An 8,385-nucleotide genomic window follows, 5' to 3' on the forward strand; every position below is an offset into this window, starting at 1 on the left:
GAAGAATAGAATTTCCTGCTGGACACACAACCAACAAAACATATCCATTTGCCCAAATGGCAATGTAAAAACACAAATAATATAAAAAAAACCAAGAGAACATGACTTCCAAAAATCCCACCAGTCCTACAGAAGTAGTCTCTAATGAGATCCACCATGAGGAAACTCCATGATGCAGAATTTAAAAGAACAATTACACACATGATCAAGGAACTTAAAGAACACACAACTCAAAGAACTCAAAGAGGACAGGCATACCTGTGACAAAAGCTCGAGAAAATACGATCATGTGGCTGAAAGAAATAACAAAGCCAATTCAGAACATGAAATGAATTAAAAAGAAATAGAAATATTGAGGAAAACCCAAGGTAAAATGAAGATGAAATTGAAAAACTCAATAAGTCCATTTGAAATGACAGGAGGAAGTCTCACAACTAGAATGAACAAAATGGAAAACAGAATATCAAAGTTGGATGAAGAAGTTGAAGAACTGGATGCCTCAAGAAAGATTATAAAAAGTTTCTAAAAACACAGGGAAAATGTAAGACACCATGAAAAGACCAAATCTACACATTATTGGCATACAGGAAGGAGAAGAATTTCAGGTCAATGGCATTGAACAGATCTTCAACAGGAGTATAGAAAAAACTTAGTTAAATTAAGGAAGACATACCTATACAGATATAAAAAGCATGCAGAAACCAATTAAACAGGGCCAGAGCAAAAACTCCTGATAGCATACCATAGTGAAAACACTAAAGGTACAGAACGAAGAGTGGGTACTGAAAGCTGCTAGAGAAAAACAAGTTAGGTATAAAGGAAAACCCATCAGAATTAGAGCTGACTTTTCAATCTAAACTATGAAAGCCAGAAGAGCCTGGACCAAAGTATTCCCACTTCTAAATGACCATGGATGCCAACCCAGAATACATTACCCAGCAAAATTATCTGTCGAAGGGGAATGGAAAAATTTCCATGATACAAACAGGCTGAAAGAATTAGTGTCTACTAAACCAGCCTTACAGAAAATATTTGAAGCAATACAAAGGACTGAAGATAAGATTGGCTATACACAAAAAGTATAGTCACAACTCAGACTATGTTACAGAGATATAGCCATAAAAACAGTATGACACTGGCACAAAAACAGACATAGAGATCAATAGAACTCAATAGGAGACCAAAACATTAGTGCATGCAATTTTAGCCACATGATATTTGACAAAGTTGCCAAGAACACACAATAGAGGAGAGATAGCATCTTCAACAAATGGTGTTGTCAAAACTGGATCTCCACCTGTAGAAGAATTAAATTGGACCCTTATCTTTCAACGTTCACAAAAGTCAACTCCAAATGGATCAAAGACCTCAATATGAAACCTGAAACTCTGAAACTCTAGCAGAAAACAAAACATAGGTGGTACCCTACAACATACAGGTATAGGAAAGGACTTTCTAAATCAGATGTCAGCTGCTTTGGCATTAAGGTCAACAATCAATAAATGGGACCTCATTCAGCTACAAAGCTTCTGTACAGAAAAAGAAAAGCAATCAAGGAAGTGAAAATGAAACCCACTGAGTGATAGAAAATCTTTATCTGCTACACATCTAACAGAAAGCTAATATCCAGAATATACAAAGAACTCCCCAAACAAAGAAACAAGAAAAAAATGACCCAAAAGAAAGAAGAGCTAAGGACCAGGACAGAAAGTTCTTGAACAAAGACATAAAAAGGACTAAGAAACATTAAAAAAAAAACGTGTTCAACATCCTTAGTAACTAGAGAAATACAGATCAAAATCACTTTAAAATTTCATCTTACCCTTGTCAAGAAACTCCAGTGGACTCTCATATGAACATTTGAAAATTGCCCTGTTCTGACTTTTTTCTAGTTCCCTGTCTAGAACTTGTAATACTAATTACTCTTGCCTTTACTTCTCCTTAAAAGTTATGCAATTTGGGAGTCTTTTAGATAGACCCACTGAAGGGGTACTCCAATTGTTCCACCCTGTGTCCCTGTTCAGCATGGAAGAAGCCAGAGCGGTCTGCATCCCGATTCCGTACTGGCAATTTGGGTAACCTCTTTAGAGGATGGTGTGACAAAAATAGGAGGCAGGAATTGGTTAGGCAGTCAGGGTAAAAAGACTCCAAAGAAAAGTAGCCAGTTTCTTGGCTAAAAATCAAAATGCCCTTGGGCCTCTTAGCAACATACTCTGTTCCAAAGACCAAAAATGCCGAAAGTATTTGGGAGCTTTTATCTAATCCTTAAAAGATTTTAGGGTTACCTCTTGAGAGGGGGGGAATGTTGGAGGGGAGGTGGAGGGTATGGATTTGATCAAAGCACCTTATATGAATGTATGAAATTCTCAATAAAGTTTTTGTAAAAGTTAAAATTGGAGGGTATGGATTTGATCAAAGCACCTTATTCCTATGAATGTATGAAATTCTCAATAAAGTTTTTGTAAAAGTTAAAAAAAAAAGATTCCTCTTACCCCAATCAGACTGGAGAAAGGGAAACACTCATTCACTGATGGTGGGAATGCAAAACTTGTGGAACCACTATGGAAAGTAGTGGGGAGAACTCTTATAAAACTAAAAATAAATCTTCCATATGACCCAATTATATCACTCCTTGGTATATATTCAAAGGACTCATCCTATTGTAGAGATACCCATACGTCCATGTTTGTTGCTGTTCTCTTCACAATAGCTAAGAAATAGAAACAACCTAAATGTTCCTCAACTGATGAAAAGATAATGAAAATATGAGCCATTTACACAGTGGAGTTCTAATTAGCTGTAAGGAAAGATGAAATTATGAAATTTGCAGGTAAATGGATGGAACTAGAAACTTCTACTAAGTGACACAGACTCAGAAAAGCAAGTGACATGTTCTCTGTCATTTGCGGATCTTAGCACCAATCCCTTATATGTGAGTATGTATCCTGTCACAGGAGGAGCCAGGAAAATGGAAAGGCAGCACAAAGGTAAAGGGAAAGAAAGAACCTGAGTGTTCTAGTTTGTTTCTCTATTGCTGTGATAAAAGACTTTGTCCAATACCAACTTGGGAGGAAAGGGTTTATTTGGTTTACATCTCCTTGGTCACAGTTCATCAGGCAGCCCAAGGTAGGAACCCAAGCCAGGAACCTGGAGGCAGGAGCTGGAGCACAGCTCATGGAGGAATGCTACTTACTGGCTTGCCCTGTTGGCCCCTGCTCAGCTTCCTTTCTTATGCAGCACAGGCCCATCTGCCCAGTGGTGGCACCACGCACAGTGGGCCTCCCATATTACTCAACAATCAAGAAGATGCCCCACAGACATGGCCACTACAGGGCAGTCCAATGGAGGCAATTCCCCTATTGAGGCTTCCTCTACCCAGGTATGTCAAGTTAACACTAAAGCTATCCAGCACACCAAGACAGGGGAATAGTAGGAAACAAATGTTACCAAGGAGGAAATGGGGAAAATGGGGATATTAAACTGGGAAGGAAGGAGCGATGGACATACCAGGAATCATGGGGAACTCAAGAGAAGGCAGATAATAGGAGACAGGTAATATCAAGGGGAAAATGTAGCACTTAAACTTGGGAAGGAGGAGGGAAGTCACACAGGGAGAGAAAGGAGAGATAAATAAAGCTTACATGATGTAAAAACCTAGAGGGAAATGTATTAATTCAAAATATACATACAATCCAAGCAAGAAGGCATTTGTATACATAAAGGCTATATAACAAAAAACACAGTGACAGACAGGATAAACCTCTCTTTGAGTTGTTTGCCAGGGTGGTCCAAAAAACTCCAAAACTCTCAGGCTATTGCGACATTCTTTGATTACTTCCAAAAACTTGAAGGTAAGACCCTACTGCTGAAGACAGGACTCAGGACTCACAGTAAAGGAGCTGGAACTAACCTGGAAGTCTTCTCCCTGAAGACCAGCTCTCATAGTTCTATGGATACTATGCAAGTTGCTAAGGGAGAAAAGCAATCAATGCTCCAACCCAGCTCTAATGCCTAATAACTACAATGACTGGCACAACAAACTATCTCTATTGGTGAGGTAGTGTCACTGCTAACCAGGGCTATCAACAGCTATATAACTAAACTTAAATCCCTCTCAAAGGGCGGGAACTCATGGGTGGCTCTGTTAAATTTAGCCAAATACACATCGCTGGAGAGATCATAGATTCTAGAGTAAACCCTATCTCTGTCATATCTTTAGACAAATGAAATTTCTTAGTATATGTTAATTATGGATCCTTATATTTACAGACAAGTGTACCATATAGCACTCATTAAAGAAACCTCTTTTTGCAACAGATGGAGGCTACTACAGTTTTACGACTGATCACTCACAGAGAATGATGCCCAGCTGAGAGATGTCCAGCCATAAGAGGCAAATCTACAGTGGAACCTCTACATCTAAGGCTCATGGAACATAGCAGAATAGAGAGAAGAGAGAATATTAATACACCCCTTAACTCTTACCACCAGTGAAATTTCCTGATACAACAGAGTGTGAGGCACACAGGTCACAACTGGTTACATTTTAGAGAATAAGGGTCTGCAGAGTTCATGTCCCTGGATAGAACTCCTGCATTAAAACTCATATACTTATGGCTTAGGGACCATTGCAGAAGAGGGGGTGGAAATATGATAAGAACTAGGGCTGGTGTATGAACATAAAGTGGCTTTCACACCACTCAGAACTTGCAACAATGACAACTGCATGCACAATTGCCTGCCAACTCAATCAGACAAAAACCCAACATAGAACTAGGGAAATGGGCAGCATGCCTCAACCTTAGCTGAAGAACTATTGGCAAGTGATTACTTCTGGGTGAGGGAGAATAGCTGTTCTTTAAGATAGTGGCTCTAGATAGGCTGACTAGACTCCAGTTGATGAACTTGCACCAATGGACATCTGGGTTTAAATGCTTGACCAGACAGGAGTTAACAGGTATGAGAGAAGGCATGGAATCCCAGGGGGTGAAAATGAGGGAGGGGATCTAAATTTGATTAAAGTCTATTATATGAAATGCACAAAACTCAATAAAGATATTAACAAAACAGAAACATTGTTTGAAATCAGGGGTACATGTTCATTCTAGGGCTCTCTTAGGAAACGTGATGGCATTTTCTTTCTTTCTTTCTTTGTCGACATGTATCCCTGCAGCCCTAACTGGACCCAGACTCCCTATGTGGACCAGGCTGTCCTCCATTTCCCAGAGATCTGCATTCCTCCGCCTCGTATGTGCTGGAATTAAACTCATGAACCTCCTTGCCCCTGGTAGGATGGCATTTTCTTTTCAATGAGGAACAAAGGATTGCTAACAGAAGCTCACACAATAAGTGACGATTTTTATGTCTTTTGCAATTTATCACTGAAATTTATCACTAAAGTGGGAAATTCACTACAATTGGAGAAGATAAAAATGAATGTTTATAAGGATTCCCTTGACTTAAGAAGTGTTTCAAGAGTTTAAACTTTACTAATAACACTGACTTAAGAAATTAACATGAATTCTACATGAACAACAGGATCTTTTTAGGTCATTCTACAGAAATTCTTAACGTGGTTCTCATGGGATGTGAAAGACCTACTTTCGTAAGTATAATTCAAATTTTCTTCAATAGAGTCCACAGATTCCATTTAATTCTCAAATAAATCCACTATTGCTATCTAAATAATTGCAGGTAGATTAAGAGTCACTAAATTTTTGTCTGGTACCTGAGTATTTCAAGGCCAAAAAGCAAATACCAAAAGAGAGTTCAAAGAGGGAATTTTCTGATCCACATTAAAGATTTCTGAGAATCACTGTCCTCTTTTTCCAAATAGGTAAAACACCCTGCCTGGTTCACAAGGTTATTTGGAAATACAAAGAGGTACATGAATGTTCTTTAGAGCTCAGTTATTTTTATTATCTCCACACACAGTGTTTCCTAGATCATTTCATAACACATTTTAGAACTTTTGATATGAGATTTTAAATTCTGAGTGATCATTCTGAGGTCAATGGATGCCACACTTCGAAGGAAGAACATGAGAAGAAGCCAACACATGTATGTTAGTGGTGTGTGTTGACCATGGTGATAACTGATGAGAACAGACATAGGAGCCTGGTGGAGGTAGAGCAAAGAGATCAATTCACAGTGGAAGTCATAGCAGGGAGCAGAGGACTGACCACTGAGAGTCCTGGAGGAGGGCAAGTGATCAAGAAAAATTCTTAGGACTTCATCTTAAAAGACCATGGAGGATGGAGTTAAAATTGGGTATATTATTAAGGGGGAAATGGGGAAAGTGGGGACACTTTAACTGGGATGGTTTTACAGGGGGAGCGAGAAGAGAGATAAATAATGCTTCAATGGCATGAAGAAAGAGGGAAACGTATTAGTTCAAAGTCCTATTGAAAAATACACATGCAATAAATAGATGAATATATATGTGTAGCCAAAGGCTCTATAACAAAATGGATCATGTCAAGGCAGGAGAAACTTCCATTTTATTTGTTGATCAGGGTAGTCCAAGAGGCTTCCAAAATAACTCGGGCTATTGCCACAGCCCTCGATTGTCTCCCAGAACTTGAAGTTATGACCCTATTGTTGAAGACAGGCCACATTTTGGACACAGGACTTGGAACAATCAATGTGGAAATGACCTGGAAGCCTCCTCCCTGAAGACTAGCTCTCATGGCATTAGAGAATATTATGTAAATTGCTAAGGGAGAAAACCAACCAATGGTCCTACCCTGCAATAAAGTCTAATAAACAAAAATGACTAGCTCAGCAAACTATCCCTATTGGCACAATAGTGGTCCTTTTATCTTGGGGGTGATTAACAGCTGTTTAATTCGAATTAAGGTCTGCTCAGTGGAAGAGAGCTCATGTGTGATACTGTAAACATAGTCAAATACACATGACTGGAGAGATCATAGATATTGGGAAAACCTACTTTTCTCACATTCCTAAAGTAATTTCTTATTTTATTCTAAATATGAATCCTCATATTTATAGACAAATGTACCTTTCACCCCTTATCAAAGAAGCTTCTTTTTGCAACAGATGGATACTCTTACAGAGTTCCAGAACTAATCAAAATCAAAGAATATATGTCTGTGAGGCCCTTAACCCTAAGTGACACACATTCAATGTAGCCTCTACATAAAGGAAAAATGCATCTCTTAACTCTCACCAAAAAAGTTTACTTATGTAGCAGAATGTGATGAACACAGAAGCACACAATTGGCCAGTGTGCAGAGAACAAGAGGCTGCAGAGTGCTCACTGAATAGGACACTTCCTTCAAACCTATTTCTTCCAAGGCTCAGGGATCATTGTGGAAGAGGGGGCAGAAAGATAATAAGAGCCAGAGAGGGTGGACAACCTCAAGGAAACAGAGTCTTCCAGGTAGATAGTCATTGCTCATTTGAATTCACAGCAATGGTGACAGTATGCACCAGTCCCATGCAAGCTCAAATTAGACAAAATCCCAGCATAAACATGGGGATGTGAGAAAGAAAGCCCAACCCAACCTAAGGAACTTTTGGCAACTGATGGTTGCTGGGAGAGACAGTGTCTTACAGGAACAGATCTCTTGGGAGACCTAGTGATTGGAACCACACTGAAGGACATTTAGGGACCCAAAAATGACTTTATAGTCTGTGCTATATAAATGAGTACATAAAACTGGGCAGGGGAGTGGGAGGAGGTGCAGACAGGGGAGGGGATCTAAATATCATCAAAGCATATTGTATGGAAATCACAACAATTCAATGAAAATAAAATTATATAAAAAATTTAAAAATCAGGAAAGTGAGCATCTGGAAGGAGATAATGAGCTTGTTCCGTGAGCACAGAGGCCCAGGGAAAGAGATGTATTGGTCTGGGGTCTCCTGAGAAGCAGAACCAATAGAAGCTGGCAAGACATTGGTAACTGCCAGGGTCTAAAATTCTGAGACAAGCATTCTGATACTCAAAGCAAGAGCAAATGGGTGTGACAGCTCAGGAACAGAAAAATGTCAGTCTTCTACCTCCTCTTTTATTTTTTAAATATTTAATAAACGCATATGTGTGAGTATGTGACCTGCATGTATGTCAGTGTACCATGTGAGTGCAGTGCCCAGGGAAGGCAGAAGAGGATGTTAGAGCCCCAGGATCTGGAGTTACTAACAGTTGTTAGCCACCACATGGGTGCTGGGAGCTATACTCACATCTTTCTGCAAGAGCAGCCGGTATTGGCAATAATTGAGCCATTTCTTCAGAGCCTGCCTCCTGTTTTTATATTCAGGCCTTCAACAGATTCAGTGATGTCTACCTACACTGGTGAAAGTGAAACTTCCTGACTCAGTTTACCTGTTTCAGAGGCTACTATCTTCTATAAACACTCTCAT

This window comes from Nannospalax galili, unplaced genomic scaffold (genome assembly GCF_000622305.1).
Source record: "Nannospalax galili isolate Female #2095 unplaced genomic scaffold, S.galili_v1.0 scaffold63, whole genome shotgun sequence".
In the NCBI taxonomy this organism is placed as follows: Eukaryota; Metazoa; Chordata; class Mammalia; order Rodentia; family Spalacidae; genus Nannospalax; species Nannospalax galili.